This window comes from Salvelinus namaycush, chromosome 20, assembly GCF_016432855.1.
Source record: "Salvelinus namaycush isolate Seneca chromosome 20, SaNama_1.0, whole genome shotgun sequence".
Taxonomy (NCBI): Eukaryota; Metazoa; Chordata; class Actinopteri; order Salmoniformes; family Salmonidae; genus Salvelinus; species Salvelinus namaycush.
This window is the reverse complement of record NC_052326.1, coordinates 1,733,347-1,753,817: the sequence shown is the minus strand read 5'-3', so window position 1 is coordinate 1,753,817 and position 20,471 is coordinate 1,733,347.

Below are 20,471 nucleotides of genomic sequence, written 5' to 3'. Positions count from 1 at the left end.
TTATCAGTTACACGTACATGTCAGTACATACACACAACAAGTAGGTCACATGGGGGAGAGGAGTTGTGCCGTGAGGTGTTGCTTTATTTGTTTTTTGAAACTAGGGTAAGCTGTTCACTTGCACTATATAATATGAAAGGGAGTTCCATGCACTGATGGGTCTGTATAATACTGTACGTTTCCTTGAATTTGTTCTGCACCCGGAGAATGTGAAAAGACCACTGGTGGCATGTCTGGTGGGGTAAGTGTGTGTGTCAGTGCTGTGTGTGTAAGTTGACTATGCTTGTTTGTAGGCTTATGTAGCCAAATTGTATCTATGATCGGACGCTATCCATTTATGTTTTTTGTATGCTATTTTAATATATGAGAATTAACCAATGATATCAGGCCACAACGGGCCAAGATTACAGACAGACACCTGTGTGTGTCTTTTGACACTATATAAATGAGTCATCCCGCAGTGTTTGTCATTATACCCTGATGAAGACAGCTTGTCTGTCGAAACGTTGGACATAAATATTTTTGCATCTGAGCTCCTAGAGTGTGTGTCTCTCCTTTATTTTTTAAGTGTTCTACTCTGCTAGCCAGCACCTCGCCTAAATAGGTGTGCATTTATTTCGCCTCTAGATTAAGTTGACTATGCATCATTTTTTGGGAGGAATGCTTACTTTTGGAAAGATTTTGTCAGAGATCAAACTTTGCTAACTGCCATTATATAAATTGATGAGGCCCCAAGGCACATAACAACACCCGTGCCAATATACCCTCCAAACACTGGCTTCTCTGGCATTATCACTTACGTGACTTATGTAAGTAAATGGTGGTGTTACCTGAACTATGGTCTTAAATGTAGGCAGAGAACTTCATTTTTTTTTTTAAACAGACCACAAACTCTCATACTTTTTTCTTTTCAGGTGATCAACAATCAAAATACTGGAGACCATAACTGCAAGTGGGATAAAAAAAAACATACTATCCTGCCTCCTCACTGCATAACCTCCAAGATGGCCTACCACACAACAGTGTATGGTAAGTAGTGCATTGATTGTGCATACTATTCCTTCACACCCATTAGATTTTTAAAATGACTTAGCAAATTTGTATTACTTCTGTAGTCTGGCCCTTGCAGGTCAGTGTTTTCTGCACACACTGCAAAAACAAATGTTACTAGAAATACATCATCTTTCCCAAGGGATTTTCAGGTCAAATATGACAAATGTCCATATCATATATTTTGGCCCGTGCAGCCTTGTGGAGTCAGATCCAGATTGCATTAATATGACTGCGCTGTAGACAGATATATCCGACAGAAATTGACACCTACCCGAAAATGACGTCTGACACTGGAGAGAGGAAACTGGGTTGACAGCACCTGCTGCTGCAGCAATGAGGCGATAAGACGGGGGGGGGGGGGGGAAGAGGACGAATGGGAATCTCATCAGATTAGTGGAGAGAGAGAACCTTCAGGTAGAACTGACATAGACGCCATTTAAATCTCAGCTGTCAATTCTCCCTCTGAGGGACACTGTGACGTTCAGGGAAGCCAGAACAGTGCAGGCTGCACAAACAATACAGCTCAGCTCATAGACAGTTAACGCTTTCTTATCTTGTTTCCCATTTAGTTTGGATTTTGTATTATATCTGTATCATATAACTGCTATCTGTGAAAATGCATTTATTGCATTGGATTGTCAGTGTTTGCTGAACCCTTACGGAAAAACCACATTATTTCGCATGTGGAAAATCACATGATTTCGCATTTCGAAAATCAAATGTGTTTTTGGAACACTTCACGTGATGATATTTCACATGAAGTTTCACATTTGAAATAATGTGAAACCATGTGTTTTTGGAACACTCAACATGTGAGGATATTTTTTCAACTTACATATTTCACATACATGATTACATTGTGTATGTTTATTTATACATTATTAAACATGTCCTCACCTGGGATTTGAACTCAGAACATCTTGGTTCACAGCATTCTGATGTTCCTGCTATGACACCATATCTGTGTCAATGACTGATTTCCCATGTATTCATACACTTTGGACTTCAAAGTAAATCTCAGCTTTGTTAAAAATACACTAAAGAAAAACGGTTATATTTATCTTGGTGATTCAGGAGTAACATTAAACCAGAATAATATGCCCCACCAACATACCATTTCATTCCTATAGGAAAAAAACACATTTGAAATTGCATTTTCATATGTTATAACTGTTTTCACATGTTGATCTGAAATGTTCACATGTGAAAACAAAATCGACAATCAGTTGTTGTGAAACTATATGTGAAACCATGTGCTCACGTATTAAATTGAGTTCATATGTTTACACCACCTTTTCATTTGTGAGGAGAATAATCAAATTTGCACTTTCACATGTAAAAAACCTTCACATGTGAAAATCTTACTCTGATATGGAATTGAATTTCACATGTGAAAATCGAATTTGCAGTTTTACATGTCATTTTCTTTTCTTCACATGTTGAAATCTAACTCTCACACGTGGAATTGCATTTTCATATGTGAAAAATGTTCACATGTGAAAATCTGATTTGTACTTTCACGTGAAAATCTAATTTGTACTTTCACATGTAAAACTAACTCTCACATGTGGAATTGTTAAAATTTTGCCTCCCGATGTTGTAACATTTATTTCACAAGATCATATTTTCACGTGAAGTTTAATTTGATAACGTTTCTTTTACATCTTGTCACATGTTAACACGTTAATTTGACAAAAGATCACATGTGAAATGTATTTGCTTTTCTGTTAGGGAATGGCCAATCAATATGCAAATTGCAGTATGCTAATTAGATGACCACAGGGTTATACTTTTTATCAGAAATTTCAATTATACATGATTCCTCAGAACAAAATATGTTGCATGGATACAGAACCGCTTGCATTTACTCAACAAATGAGTGAAAGGGCCAGTGTTATTGTCTATTAGACTTTAGGCCTCAGTGTAGCATTTGGACATTAAATTGCCTCCATGGAGCAGCCCCTGGCAGCCCCATGTTTAATGGGCCGTGATGACCACTTGTCATACTCAGCAGTCACATCTGATAAGTTTAGAACGGGGAGCCAGTCATAACACTTTGTGTCACATCTCCGTGTAAGCATTTTGAGGGCCTTTGAAAAATCCTGTGTTGCCACACAGAGGGGATAAGTGCTCGCTACACTATCCATCCTACCATTCATCTCAAAATGGTCCAATCTTACAAATTAAACACAAAGGTAAAAAGGTCAATAAAGACAAGAGAAAAACACTCATCCTGGTTAACTACTGTACTTTCATAATCAAATGTTGTTTACTTGAAATTTGGGACACAGTACTGTTATATAGATTCCCGTAGCAATACTGTAACACTGACTGATTCAATCTGAAGTTTTTATGTCAAACCGAGAGATGTGCAAATGGTAAACTGAAAGCATGAGAGGTGATACAGCTCCTAGGTGAAATTAGGTCCCATACTAGCAATGTCTGCCCTGCTTTCTCACAGACTATGTTTGGCAGCGAGTGTACATTCTGTCGAGCTGTCCACTGAGTGAGAGTGGTGACTGGTGTGCCAAATAATTCGTAAAAGGCCATTTTGCTCACCATGCTTGACAGGTTGGGAGAATGAAGGACTAGAATCTTTTTTGTGGCGCCTGGCCTAAGCAGCAATGTGTGGACCATAGTGAACAGACCACTAAGCTTAGTGCCATAAAATGAAACGGTGTATCATTTTGTAGGGGAATCAACTGTGTAGTTTCCTGAGGTGAAATATAGTGTGCAGAATGTGCATTCTCAGTTAGCTATCACAAATCCCAGAATGTACTTTGAATTTCCTTTCCCCTTTAAATACATACTTATGACAACCCATCTTAAAGATGCACTATGCCGAAGTCCTGGTTCCCCCCCAAAAAATCCTGGTTGCCAAAATTAAGACAAAATTAAAACAAAATGAATTTGTCTAAACAAGCAGTCATTGTGTAGAGAATCATAGTACCATCTAAACCGCTGTGAAACATATTTTCCATATCCCCAGATATTGTATATTTAGCTGTTTGAAGCTGATGTAAAAAAAACAAAAGTAGCACATAGAACATACCACATACCACTTCTTAGATTTGCTTTCAACAGGAATGAAATATCTATAACTCACATTTCTATGTGAATTTAGTCAGATCGCCCAAAACGTTACACATTGTAGTTTTAAATCTTTTCTTACTCTACCTTTTTGGAAGAATTGTCATTTGAGATATGCCTTGGACATTCTTGAGGACCTGCCAGATAAATTCTGGAAGTCGTAACACAACAGAACTTAGTAAAATGTATTTTACATATCTGGACTCTTTTATGACAGTGGCATTATTAACTACATATGGGCTATCGAATAGATGTTTCATCTTTCTCCACAAAGGCAGCAAAATAGTTATTCATATCATTCATCTTTACTTTACTCTTCATCTCATAATTGCAATATCCTCCAGCTCTTTGTAAGGTTAAGTTCAGAGAAGCAGCCTCTTTTAAAATGAAAATAAGGTGGGAAATTCTGTTCCCATGACCATGTAGGGTTCATCCATGCATGTTGACTATCACAAGGCCCTCTGTATCTGGGGCCTGATGATGCCATAAACCAATCATAACCAGTAATGACAATTTCTCAAGTTTTTTTTTCACTGCCAAGCTGATAAATGTACAGTATTCAAAAATTGTACACCATATACCTTTTTAGTGATTCAAACACCAACGCATGTCTTCTATGATTACCAGTGGCGATTTTAGCATGTAAATCTTGGTGGGGCAAACTCCCCAGATTTTTTTTAGATGCATGCCAGCAAAGCCACTACACAACACTACACTAAACAATACATGAATTGTACTATAACGGTGACAAACAGTGCCCACAAATGGTTAGGGCCTACATAAAGCTGTCCTAACAGCAGAGCTTTTTTTCCAGCACCATGGAGTGAATCCTTACCACCGCTATACCTGGCTATCAGCGGAGCCTTGTCTGGCAGCAAAACAGTTCATTCAGCCTCATTTACTGCCTTTTTTAAAAATATAGCTGATATGGCTGACTTGCTTAAACAAATGTGGTTTCTACTGACAATTGAGATGTACAAACTATGGCATAAGGGGACGACGAGCGGATATGAGGCAATTCATAATTTCGATTAAGACATTAATGAGCGAGCTAGGATGGATATAGTAAATATAACTATTTGTTAAGCACTTTTGAAATGTACAGCAACAAAATTCAGAACATGGGCCAGTCAGAACCATAGTATAAATAAAGGGGGCATAGAAGCAGACAGTGAAAGCTCTTACAACTTTCCATGATGGCATTTCTCTAAAACAGGCTATAGGCTACCACCAACAGATAACAGCACCACCAACAGCTAACAGCTTACTACACAACATACACTTAGTATTACTTCCTTAGCTACGGTATACATATCTCCCTGGCATATTACATAATTTATGCAGCAGCATACAAGACATTTTTGGACTCTCCTTGTTGTGCTGTGCTCACTTGAACAGGAAGGTGGTCCTTCGTGGGCAAATTTTGTCATCAAACTTTGTCATCAAAGTCTGGCATTCTCTGGATTTATGGTGCTTTCAAGACAACTGGGAACTTGGGAAAAAACAAGGTTGAATCATGACGTCAGTGATCTTCAGGTCAGAGCTCTAGAAAGAGGCCCGAGTTCCCGACTTAAAATTCCGAGTTGGATGATCGTTCAAACGTATTTTCCCAGTCTGAGCTAATTTTTTTCCTGAGTTCCCTATTGTCTTGAACTCACTGGAATCTGAGATTTCCTAGTTTCCAGTTTCCAGTTGTTTTGAATGCGGCAGAAGTAATGCTGGATTGACAGCATGGCCAATGTAGAATGTTCATCCTTTTAAGCTTGGAAAAGAGACCCTTAAACCCAGACCTGGACCACACACCCACTCCACTGAATAGTAGGTTGGTGATTGCTTTGGAGCACTCATTGTTGAATTTGCGATTTCCAACTTGTTGTGAAATGTTTATGTCCAATGGCCGATGAGCACCGATACATTTTTAAAAAATCTAAAAATCTTCATATGACAAGGATTTAAAAGGATTTGCCAGTAGATGATGATGACTGCTAGCTAAGATTTTGAAAGTATGATGTTCACATGACCAGTCCAATCAATGCACATAATATTGTTTTTATGCAGATTTTAGAATATTCACATGAAAATCTGTCGCCAAATGGATGGAAACCTAGCTAGTGAGAACGCATCAGAGAAGGGAAGGTTCTCTTTGAGCTGGGGTGCTGCTTATCTAACACACTAACAGCTCATTGTCAGAGGTCCTGTGCTCTGAGGCATCTGCATTGCCATTATACCTCCTCTGAGGGATTAGGAAAACACGTCCCATTAAAAAGATAATGACAGATTCATGCATTTTAATGACACCAGGGACAATATGTGCACCGTTTCCTTAATATTCGTCAGTATCATTTCTCATTTCACTGTTCATCCATAATCATAGACATGTTCCTTTGAAAGCTGGTACATTATGTAATGACTGTGTAAACGGCCCGGGCTGTAAGAACCATGAGGAGGCCCAAGGAGATGTTAATTTCATGACTTATTAAACAGCACTAAATAGACATACTACACATCCTGTTTTCAGCTCATTTCACATACCTAGAGAGGCTCTACACTAGGCCTAGAGGACTAGCTACATATGAGGACACCGATATCCGGACCGCTGTTATTTCTTTCTAAATAAAAAATGAAATAATAATACAAATATATATTTTGTACACAAAGAGAATCAATTACGGATCAACATCTAAATATTGCTCCCAGCGTTGATCAAAGCTCAGAACGCTTATATTCTTGATCTGACTAATCGCGCCTGCATCTTTGCGAATGAGTGAAATCGTTAATGGTGGTTTGTTTGTTATGTTCGCCTTCGTCCCCCGGATTTTCCTCCCAATTTTTAAACTCCTACGACTCCTGCCGTGGCTACAGACATCCCCAAACAAACAAAAAACGACTCTCAGAGAATGAGTGCACAACTGGTAAATAGTCGCTTATAGTTATGTCAGTTAGTCAGGCTAACTGACTGCTGACTGCTGGCAGAGACTTCTATTGCAGTAACGTTAGCGTTGAAGGGCTCTGGCTAGCATTACTTAGCCAGCTAGAAGGGTGAAGTAAGAAGCTAACCTTAAACAGAGCCTACCTCAGCAGGTTAAACAAATAGGCTGCTATGTTCTCATAATAGCGTTGCTTTATAGAGAGAAGGCTACTAATAGGCTATGTGTTTGATAGACAGGTGAATGAACCTACAGCAGCCAAGCTGCGGTCATTTTTGCTTGTTCTTGCTTTTCTCCAGGTTGGTAAATGGGGGAGTTATTGCCATAAGCATTTTGTCAACTGAGGACTGGAATAGGTAGGACTATCAGCCAAGCTAATTCAAGGTTGACTGTAGCAGATGTTCATGTTGGTGAAAGAGATTTAAGCTCTCCCAACTACCATCTGGGCCCTGCATAAGCAATGGTTGCTATGCCCGTCATTTCCTAGTTTCGCAAATCTCTTGGCTAACTTAAAAGTAAACCTTTTCTCACTTAATTAAACTGTTCCTTTCCCCCCCTTTATTTGTGTCATCCATTTATTAGGAATAAAAACTATTAAAAAGTATTGGATCAAACTTGCCTTTTAAGTATATGATAAGTAATAGCCTTTATAATGATACTTTCATGACAATGCTATAAATGAAAAGATGATTCTCTGATATGTTTTGATACAAAAGCATTTGAAATGGTCCCTTGAGACTCCCATTTATTCTCAAAATAAGTCCTAGCAAGAAACGTAGCGGCCAATCACACACTGACATCTCCATAACATTCATAGACTACTCACAGAAAGTGTTTTGGTAGCTTTTATGCAAAGATATATTTGTCATTCAGTTCAGTTAAACACGCAGGGGTGGGTTAACTAAACTTTCCTTTCTGTCCTTGACATTTGGGGAAAGTGTTTGAGAAGTGTTTCTCAAATGTGTTTGTGACTCATTCCACAGTTTCAGTTTCCATTGGCCATTGCATCGGGCGTGATTCAGTCCAACATAGTCCCTACGTAGTGTACAGAAATCGATACACTTGAGGAGTGGTTGGAGGGCCTTTATCTTTGGGGTCTGATGATTTTTCCCTATGAATAATTCATGGCTAAAAAGCCATGGCTAATGGTGAGCCGTGAAGATAGGAATAACAGCTTTACCTTATCACTCTTAATCTTAGAAGCTGCAGTAATACAATGCCTAAAATGTAGCACTTAATGGTGTGTCAGTGAGGAAACATGATCTAAGACCATTAGGAGCATTTTGTGCTGAGGCACAAAACAGGCATTTCCCCTCTTATCAGTCCCACTGAGCGGACTGGGAATGCAGAAAATCAGGGAAGGTGTTGGGACGGACTGAAGTTAGCATTTGGACAGGTAAACCGTCAGCATCTTTGCTGAGTCCAGCAAAGTAATTTACTCTTTTTAGCAAGTAAATTATTTCTAGCTTGTATCCCCACAAATATGCACAGTATGATGCTGTGTGGTTAGCATGTTATGCAAACAAAGGGTTGAGTCTTTTCCCAGACATTCCAATGACACCAGATGAGGGTTAGGGTTCATCAGATTCAATAGTCAATATAACATTAGCATTGATTATGACACTTGTTTGATTAATGAGTTTATTTTTGACATGGCCATGAAAAAAAATGACTTCACGCTTCTGCTAAAATTGATTGAAATTATGCGGAAACTGTTAATAAATTCATATTACCGTCTGTTGTTTTGATATTGACTGGTGGTCATTCCATGAATAAATGTGTCACGTTCCTGACCTGTTTTCTGTTAGTTTTTGTATGTGTTAGTTGGTCAGGACGTGAGTTTGGGTGGGCAGTCTATGTTTTCTGTTTCTATGTTGGTTTAAAGGGTGACCTGATATGGCTCTCAATTAGAGGCAGGTGGTTTTCATTTCCTCTGATTGAGAGTCATATTAAGGTAGGTGTTTTCACACTGTTTGTTGTGGGTGGTTGTCTCCTGTGTCAGTGTCTGTATGTTACGCCACACGGGACTGTTCTCGGTATGTTTGTTCGTTCGGTTTTTGTGTAGTCAGTTTTCCTGTTATTGCGTTCTTCGTGTTTCATGTAAGTTCGTCGTCCAGGTCTGTCTACATTGTTTATTTGTTTTGTTAATTATTCAAGTGTAGTTCGTTTTTTCGTCTTGTTTAATAAATCATGTCATTTCACAACGCTGCGCCTTGGTTCAATCCATGCTCCTCCTCTTCGGATGAAGAGGAGGAGGAACACCGTTACAAAATGGCCCGATCCAGGGGTCCTGAGAATACTTAAACAAACACTTATGTAGATGCCAACTGACTTTTGCCAGTGGTTTTCCATTTATGATCCAGCACTTCTCTAAAAACAGAAGAAGTCACTTTAAGGTTCTGAGCACAGCAATCACAAGCACTCTTTAATTATATTTCCCCATGGACAGACAAACTATTGGGATGTGTAGGCCTACATATTTCAATATCTTTAAGTGCAGGGAACTCTAAATAGAGATTGCATATCATGTACGTTAAAACTCATATCAATCAGCCATGGCTGAAATGACTTCCTCGCATTGGATCTAAAATAATAAATAGTTGTAGGTTTCATTATAAGAGTTGTAACTTCCAAAGGGACCTCCATATTTACGATTTAATTTACTTTTCAAATGAGTTTCTGTCCAAAGCTGCCTGTGTATAAACCAACTGTAGATTACAGCAGAGGTACTAATTAACTTTCAAAGGTATGATCTCAAAAGGCACAAATCACAGGTATTGTAGTTGGTATTATATGACTAAATAAATAAAAATTGAAATTATGAGACTAGGTGGAGAATGATAGTTGTCATTTTTACTTTTATAACAGATTAAATTTGTTACAAACACGTTCTACATACTTTCTCAATGCTCATTCACATAATATGTAACTCTACACTGAGTATACAAAACATTAAGAACACCTGCTCTTTCCATGGCATAGACTGACCAAATTAATCTAAGTGAAAGCTATGATCCTTTATTTATGTCACCTGTTAAATCCACTTCAATCAGCGTAGATGAAGGGGAGGAGACAGGTTAAATAATCATTTTTAAGCCTTGAGACAATTGAGACATGGAAGGGTGAATGGGCAAGACAAAATATGTAATTGCCTTTGAACGGGGTATGGTAGTACGTGCCAGGCGCACCGATTTGAGTGTGTCAAGAACTGCACTGATGCTGGGTTTTTCACACTCAACAGTTTAATATGTGTATCAAGAATGGTCTACAACCCAAAGGACATCCAGCCAACAGCAGGCCAGTGGTTGAAAACGTGTCATTGATGAAAGAGGGCAAAGGAGGCTGACACAAATTGTGCAGAGCAACAGACGGGCTACAGTCAGTCAACTGACAGTCCAGTGCAACATCGATGCCCAAAGACCCATAAAATAATGCACAACTCGTCGTACCTTGACACGAGTGGGGTATGGCAGCCGATGACCTTAGAGTTCCACTTCTTTCAGCAATGGGGGCTAAGGAATGAAAACACTGGACACTGAAGAATTGGAAAAACATTGCATGGTCTAATGAATCCCGGTTCCTGTTGTTTCACGCTGATGGGAGGACTAGGGTATGGAGAAAACCACATGAGTACTTGCATCCATCATGTCGCATGTCAACATTTCAGGCTAGTGGTGGTGGTTTTCATGGCACACATTGGGCCCCTTGATAAAAGTAGAGCAACGCTTGAATGCCACAGGATATCTGAACATCATTGCCAATCAGCTGTATCCCTTCATGGCAGCAGCGTATCCATCTGCAAATAGATTTTTTCATCAGGATAATTGCCAGTGCCACAATGCTAGGTTTGTCCAAGAATGGTTCCATGAACATGACAGTGAATTCAGCTTACTGCATTGGCCTACCCATCTTGTATAGCAGTGGAATGAGATTCCACGCCGGCTAATGACACGACCAAGGACTGAGTATGGTCCCGGACCCACCACGTCACGACAGTATCTGTTCTTGGACACATCCTCTTTGTACTGTACATGCTCCCACTCGGTCGTGTCATTAGCCGGCGTGGAATCTCATTCCACTGATATGCTGATGACACCCAGCTGTATGAACTGCCCCAAGTCCCTATGAAAAGCTATTTACAAATGTTATACATTATTTTTCTTTTATTATTATTATTACTATTATTATTACTTTCACCAGATGGTACATTAGTTAATAGACCAATAAGAAAGAGAGTTCCAAACCTCTCTGCCAACAACAGCTAGTTTTCAGTTTTCCCCTCCCCACTCAGACAGTCCTAGAACAATTCTTGCTTGAAAAATAGCTCTTTCTAAGAAGCTTTTTTGTTTCTTTTTGACCATTTCAATTTAAAAAAAATCACAGTATGGTACTTAATAGTTACCCAGAAATGATTTGATATGGAGATGAAAATGGCTGCATTGGGCCTTTAAAACTCCTTCCAGTGAGGGCTCTCCAGTGAGGGTACACTGCCTGCCCTGCAGGACATTTACAACACCCAGTGTCACGGGAAGGCCCAGAAGATCATCAAGGACCTTAGCCACCCAAGCCTACCATCTAGCAGGCGGAGACAGTACATGAAAGCTGTGACCAAGAGATTGAAAAACAGCTTCTAGCTCCAGGCCATCAGACTGGTGAACAGTCATCACTAGCCGGCCTCCGCCCGGTACCCTGCCCTGCACCTTAGTCACTGTCACTAGCCGGCTACCAACCGGTAGTCTGCCCTGCATCTTAGAGACTGCTGCCCGATGTACATAGAGTCATTAAACAATGTTCAATTTAATAATGTTTTCATAATTGTTATTGTTCTGAAATCGTTTCTATAGTTAGAAACAGACAACATTAGCATTCCTGCAACTTTATTTGGTTGAAATTTAACCTGATCTCTGAGAAATTAAGATCATTGTTTACTCATTTTATATGTAAATACAGTATTATCGACATAGCTCATCCATATACAGTACCTACTGCTGTTTATCCTACTTATATATTGTCCAAACTGTCTATACATGTATTTGCTGTACCTTCAGAAACTATTCCCACCCCCTGACTTTTTCCTAATTGTGTTGTGCTACGGCCTGAACTTAAATTTGATTAAATGTTGATTTTTTTTGTAACTTGCTTACATAAAAAGAAACGTCCTCTCACTGTCAACTGTGTTAATTTTCAGCAAACTTAACATGTGTAAATATTTGTATGAACATAACAAGATTCAACAACTGAGACATAACACAGACATGTGACTAACAGAAATTGAATAATGTGTCCCTGAACAAAGGGGGGGTCAAAATCAAATGTAACAGTCAGTGTCTGGAGTGGCCACCAGCTGCATTAAGACCTACAGTGCATCTCTTCCTTATGGACTGCACCAGATTTGCCAGTTCTTGCTGTGAGATGTTACCCCACTCTTCCACCAAGGCACCTGCAAGTTCCCGGACATTTCTGGGGGGAATGGCCCTAGCCCTCAACCTCATCCAACAGGTCCCAGACGTGCTCAATGGGACTGAGATCCAGGCTCTTCGCTGGCCATGGCAGAACACTGACATTCCTGTCTTGCAGGAAATCACGCACAGAATGAGCAGTATGGCTGGTGGCATTGTCATGCTGGAGGATCATGTCAGTATGAGCCTGCAGGAAGGGTACCACATGAGGGAGGAGGATGTCTTCCCTGTAACGCACAGCGTTAAGATTGCCTGCAATGACAACAAGCTCAGTCCGATGATCCTGTGACACACTGCCCCAGACCATGACGGACCCTCCACCTCCAAATCGATCCCGCTCCAGAGTACAGGCCTCAGTTTAACGCTCATTTCTTCGACGATAAATGCGAATCCGACCATCACCTCTGGTGAGACAAAACCACGACTCGTCAGTGAAGAGCACTTTTTGCCAGTCCTGTCTGGTCCAGCGACGGTGGGTTTGTACCCATAGGCGATGTTGTTGCCAGTGATGTCTGGTGAGGACCTGCCTTACAACAGGCCTACAAGCTCTCAGTCCAGCCTCTCTCAGCCTATTGCGGACAGTCTGAACACTGATGGAGGTATTGTGCGTTCCTGGTGTAACTCGGGCAGTTGTTGTTGCCATCCTGTACCTGTCCCACAGGTGTGATGTTCGGATGTACCGATCCTGTGCAGGTGTTGTTACACATGGTCTGCCACTGCAAGGACGGTCAGATATCCGTCTTGTCTCCCTGTAGCGCTGTCTTAGGCGTCTCACAATATGGACATTGCAATTTATTGCCCTGGCCACATCTGCGGTCCTCATGCCTCTTTGCAGCATGCCTAAGGCACGTTCATGCAGATGAGCAGGGACCCTGGGCATCTTCATTTTGGTGTTTTTCTGAGTCAGTAGAAAGGCCTCTTTAGTGTCCTAAGTTTTCATAATTGTGACCTTAATTGCCTACCGTCCGTAAGCTGTTAGTGTCTTAACGACCGTTCCACAGGTGCATGTTCATTAATTGTTTATGGTTCATTGAACAATCATGGGAAACAGTGTTTAAACCCTTTACAATGAAGATCTGTGAAGTTATTTGGATTTTTACAAATTATCTTTGAAACACAGGGTCTTGAAAAAAGGGATGTTTCTTTTTTTGCTGAGTTTACAGTACCCCATAAGGTCAAAGTGGAATTACGTTTTTCAAAATGTTTACAAATTAATAAAAATGTAAAGTTTAAATGTCTTGGGTCAATAACTATTCAACCCTTTTGTTATACCAAGCCTCAATAAGTTCAGGAATAAACATTTGCTTAACAAGTCACATAAGTTGCATAGACTCACTCTGTGTGCAATAAAAGTGTTTAATATGAATTTTGAATGACTACGTCATCTCTGTACCCCACCGATACAATTATCTTTAAGGTCCCTCAGTCGAGCACTAAATTTCAAACACAGATTCAACCACATAGGCCAGAGAGGCTTTCCAATGCCTCACAAAGAAGGGCACCTATCGGTAGTAAAATAAATAGCAAAAAAAAAATATATATATATTGAATATCCCTTTGGGAATGGTGAAGTTATTAATTACACTTTGGATGGTGTATCAATACACCCAATCACTACAAATATACAGGCGTCCATCCTTACTCAGTTGTCAGATAGGAAGGAAACCGCTCAGGGATTTTACCATGAGGCCAATGGTGACTTTAAAACAGTTACAGAGTTTAATGGCTTTGATACGAGAAGACTGAGGATGGATCAACAACATTGCAGTTACTCCACAATACTAACCTAGTTGACAGAGGGAAAAGAAGGAAGCCTGTACAGAATAAAAATATTCCAAAACATGCATCCTGTTCACAACAAGGTACTAAAGTAATACTGCAAAAAATGTGGCAAACCAATTAACTTTTTGTCCTGAATACAAAGTGTTATGTTTGGAGCAAATCCAACACAACACATCACTAAGTACCACCCTCCATATTTTCAAGCATAGTGGTGACTGCATCATGTTATGGGTATGCTTGTAATCGTTAAAGACTATGGAGTTTTTCAGGGTAAAAAGAAACGGAATGGAGCTAAGTACAGGCTAAATCCTAGAAGAAAACCTGCTTCAGTCTGCTTTCCACCAGACACTGGGAGATGAATTCACCTTTCAGCAGGACAATAACATAAAACACAAGGCCAAATCTACACTGGAGTTGTTAATCAAAAAGACAGTGAATGTTCCTGAGTGGTCGAGTTACAGTTTTGACTTAAATCAACTTAGAAATCTATGGCAAGACCTGAAAATAGTTGTCTTGCAATGATCAACAACCAATTTGACAGAGCTTGAAGAATTTTGAAAAGAATAATGGGCAAATGTTGCAAAATGCAGGTGTGGTAAGCTCTTAGATACTTACCCAGAAAGACTCACAGCTGTAATCGCTACCAAAGGTTATTCTACAAAGTATTGACTCAGGGCTGTGAATACTTATGTAAATTAGATATATCTGTATTTAATTTTTAATACATATGCAAACATTTCAAAAATCTTGTTTTCACTTTGTCATTGTCGGGTATTGTGTGTAGATGGGTGAGAAAAAAATCCAATCAATTTTGAATTCAGTCTGTAACACAACAACGTTTGGAATAAGTCAAGGGGTATGCATACTATTAATGCTACTAAATATTCTCTTTTTCTTGAACTGCATTGTTGGTTAAGGGCTTGTAAGTAAGCATTTCATGGTAAGGGCTACACCGGTTGCATTCGGCGCATGTGACAAATAACATTTGATTTGATACTTTCTGAAGCCACTGTACATTTATATTCAGGACTCTGACATTGGTGCTTCTGATATTTATTGTTTCTTCATCTTTTTTTTCTTCTTTTTTTGTGTACTTGTATTGTACTGTTAGATACTTACTGCACTGCTAGAAACACAATTATTTTGATACACCTGCTTTAACATCTGCCAATCTGTGTGCGCAAAAAAATTAACTTTGATTTGAGAAGTAATTGGTAGCTTGGTAAACTATATTTTCAGAGTTGCTTCCCCAACACTGATGGTATGGTGTGTTTATATCCATGGTAGTGGCAATCTAACTCTCGTGACCTCAATGAGGAATTTCCCAGAAGACCGATTACAAAGGTTCACAAAGTTGTTCCGCATATGCCCAATTACTTTTTAATGAAGCCTAGTGGTGCACAGCCAAATAATGCACTCCTGTTTTGCTGCCGTCTGCCTGTTCAATGGTGTATGTATTGCTTGCTCATCAGGGGGTTGACTTACAAATGACTGTTTTTCAGCTGTCTTATGCATACTGTATCCAATTAATAGAGTTTTAATTAACATTACATCGAAATCTGACACTTTGCAATGGCTCTAGGGCAATTACAGGTACAGTGTAGTTGTGTCCAAGCCAATACAGAGTATGTTTGAACAAAGACCAGTGTGATCCTATGTGCTTCAGTGGATACACTCCTGAGATTTAGCCAGGCCCCACATCACAGCATGTCCCCTGTGTACTTTGTGAGCATTAGCACACATACCCTCCACATACCCTTGTTAGCGTGTCCTCAACCAGTCAGCTCCGGCAGGCAGCTCCCTGGGCCAGGCTGACGCCGAGGAGGGACTGCTCAAGAGGCTGCACCTGGAAAGGCCTGATGAGATGAGATGTGCTACAGTGAGCAGGGAAATGAACATCAGCGCGTCACTCGAGGGCGATGGGGTGGCACGCCTTAACACAGTACACTTTTTCCTACCACCTTCTTTCTGCCGCTGTTTATGATCTTTCCCCGATCTTGAAAAACCATCACTGTACTCAATGGAGCGACGGGTTTATCCAGTATATATCCTGCTGCATTTTCTCAAGCTCCACAGGTTAGAGACTTTCATCCTTTAAAAAAGCTTGGAGTGTTCCATGTTTTTTTTACTCAAAAACATCCTTGAGGGAAAGACATAGCACAACTTGTACAATTCTAGTAATTAATTAACAATTTCATTTGCATATACAGTACAGCATAAGGCACAGAGCTTTAATTGTGAGGTGCACTGTGACCTAAGCAGACTCGGCATGAGTTTCTCTCTAATTATTTGTCTAATATTTCAGCTCATCCTTGAGTTGTTCATTACGAGTTAATGAGAAATGATCGAAGATAACAAAGAGCTTTACAGGCCGTTACATCCTTTTCAAATGAGTTTATTGGGGAAAGGAAGAGGAAATTATCATAGCATATCACAGATAACAAAGCTCTCATGGTGTTATTAGAGAACTCGGTTTATTGCATCTCTTAGAAACGATAGTGACGAGAGACAGGAAAACAAATTGTGGTCTGTTCCTTCTGCTAAGAGGCTTATAGAAATTCAACCCAACCTGTACACTGTTAGAAAAAAGGTACTGTCTAGAACCTCAAAGTGTTCTTTGGCTGTCCCCACTGGAGAACCCTTTGAAGAATTATTTTTGGTTTCAGGTAGAACCCTTTTGGGTTCCATGTAGAACTCTCTGTGGGGGTTCTACCTGGAACCAAAAAGGGTTCACCTATTGGGACAGCCGAATAACCCTTTTGGAACCCTTTTTTTCTAAGAGTGTACAGTGGTGGCTCTGATATTTTCATTTCAAATGGTCCCTTCCAGCACTGTTCCAGCAACTATAGTGGAGGCGTAACCAGGCCAGTGCAGTACAGCTCTACCTGGGTCAGTTCGGCTCAGTAAGGTGAAAAGGGTATTCAATTACTGTTACCCATACTCTGTTGGGCATCAGTATACACCTTTGATTTTCCTTCACAGATCTATTAGGTTGTCAGTTCTCGTCTTTTCACCCATTTATAAACATGACTTTAAAGACGGCAAGCACAAAGCATCATTTGAGGGCCATTATCCAGGGTAAGATCCCTATTCATTTGTAGTCAAATAAAATGAAATGTCATTTACTTGTCATTTTCCAAATTGTTCTACTCTTTGAAAAATGTAGGTACTTTTGCATATTACAGTATGTCAGCAGTATCTCAAGAAGCTTGTATCAAGAGCTGATATACGTTCAACACCTCTCAACCACTTTTCATTTCGACATCTAGCTCACCTCTTTTGTGTCTAAATTGATTGCAGAACTTTTTCACGTAATTGACTGACAAGTTCACTTAAGAAGAAAGTGTCATTACTGTATCTGCCTTGAAGATATTTTTCCTCATATATGGCTCTATCAACTCTATTGACTTTTTCCTCACTCAATCCTGGCATTCAATGCGTCACATGGTACAACCATGTGAGTAATGTTCCCCATTATCTCTAGGAGCGAAGTCTAGACGTATGAGACAGTGCCAGCTCTCATGCAATCAATGCCACAATTTCCAAATGCTGTCTGTTTGCTCAGCCCTCAGGTCAAAAGCCTCTTATTGTGTTCAAGGGCGAAAGCATGCAGTATAGAGCCTCTGGCATGACCCAAAGGGTTTTGTTCTGCCTTTTCAAGTGAGCTGTGGTATAACAGATTAAAGCCTACAAGACTGGACTGAGGTCTACAGGCATGATTGATTGGCTCAGTAGTTAATAGTTTGTGTGCTTGAGCTTCTGTACAGTACCCAGATTAAGAACATGAAACAGTAAAACAATTAAAATGTTCACTGAGTGAACACTGCGACTACAAGACAAGAACAAAGCATCAACTCAAACAGGCACACATGGAATTATTGTCTTTCCACCCTGACTTGTCCCGTGCTGGGCGTATGCCAAGAAAAAGATTCTACAGAGGAAAGTGGGTAATATTGGGCACAAGGGGCCATGCCACCCTATAAAGGAAGCAAGTTGCTAATTACTTTTTCAGGAACTAATTTTCTGCATTGAGGCACAGCCCATAAAACAAGGTTATTTCTCGCATCCAGGGATAAATAGAGATTTAACTGTCTCTTCTGTTTATTGTCTTCAACAGCAGCATTTATGTGTTGCACACAGCACAGATTTAGGAGACAGTCTCTGTAGACTTATTTTGTCCGGTGACTTGCGGCCTAGAACTGTTTTGTTAATTATAGAGAGAGCCGGTAGGAATCCACTGAGGCATTCAGCATATATCCCATAACAAAATGGAAGTAGTTGTACTAAAGATGTCAACATAAGGACCCTTAAAGTTGCCTGTGTCAAGATTTTCCTCCTTCACAGGAAAGCACACTGAGAGCATTTCTCGTTAAATCTACCGAGCAGCTTATGGTGGTCCAGCCTTTTAATGACTAAAACAAGGTGACAGCAATGCCAGGCAGACAACATTTGCTTAAATGCTGAGCTGCTGGTTGGTGACATAGTCAACCTTATTATACATGCACCCCCCATGCACCCTAATTCCCCCTCACCCCCATTTTACCCCAGCCGCCACCACTCTCCCCCAAACTCCAAAATGATTTTGTATCCTAAAAGCAATTCCCATGAATATATTCGGTAGGTGGAGGGTTTAGGGAGTCTATACACTAGGGCTGCAATACAAAATACCATCCCATAGCAAACAGTGCAGTCTTATTTTAAAACAAGCATGCCATTTCACTGTCTAGACAACATTTAAAGTATTTGGAGTATTATCAAAAGGAGAGAAACGGATGTACCAATAGAGCCAAGCCCAACCCCACCCTGAGGCAGAGGACAGAGATTTTCAGAAGGCTTTTGCCAGCTGTGTCAGTCAAACTATAACCTTACTGATGAATTTATGCAGCACCATGACTTAATTATGACTGGACAGGAAATATTGTCCATTCCTAGTAATGACCCCATATCCATCGATAAAAAAACCTGATAAAATAACGTTACAGTAGGACTTCCTGAGCATGGACGGATAAATACAGCTTGACTAATGAGACCCTAGCTGCGGACGATGCTCAGAGACTGGAATGAGATGCTTTTATCCCTTCTTTGAAACCTCAATGTGTGCTCACTGGTTCACAGTTCGGTTTCACACAACCCTGTGTGTGATCTTTCACAGAAAAAAAGCTTGAGATATCAGAACAGATTTCCATGTAACGCGAGATGCCGTTTTTCAGAAGAGCTGCTTGTGTTTTGCTTGCACTGCTTTCATGGCTCCCAAAGTCTAACCTTCATAGGGAGAGTAATAAAATAGACCTTAATATGCATGTGTAGGGATCAAATAAATCAAATCTGTGGCACACCAGTAGTAGGCTATGTCACAGTATATCTAAAAAAAAATGTTTTAACAGTAGAGGCAGAGGCCTTACCCCAAATCAGCAATAGCTCAGCTTAAAGATATTCTCCAGTACTTTTGAACCAGTAGTTCTGAAAGTAGCGCCCACGAGACAAAAGTGGTCCCCGAAAAAATGTGCAGATATGTGCACCACATCATTGCTCTCTCTCTCTCTCTCTCTCTCGCTCTACTGTGTGTCTTGCCAGCTGTCACTCAAATGGTAAGGGGCTGACGCTCATTGGTGAAACTCGATTGCTATCGGGCTGGCCCACATGGGGGTAAATGTAGGGAAAATGGTGTTGTTTTCTCTTTGAACGAAAACAAGGATTTTACTGCCTTCATTTTAATGCCTTTATTTTGCTGGACCCCAGGAAGAGTAGCCTTGGCAGCAGCTAATGGGGTGTCACAATAAATACAATTACAAGGGGTCTGCGCCCTGAGCAGCCTTGGGCTGGCCTTCTGGGCTGCCTTGGGCTGGCCTTCTCAGCAAGGTGTGTCTTTGGCTAAATCCCGCCTAACTGAATGACCCTGCTGCCATGGCCCCAGAGCTGGAGAGGAAGTGAAGTCACTTGCAAGCTTAACATTACAGCCACCAGAAACAAACACAGAGCAGACAAAGCCCCAACTGTTTGCAGATAAACTGGCAGGGTACCAGGTAATACAGAAATATGTGAAGAAAATATATATTGATATGCTATGTGATTCAATAAATATTTGGTAAGTAATCAACCAAAATAGTTAGCTACATGAGGCTCTGTTTGCCTGTTCAGCACATTGCCTATATAGCATTGC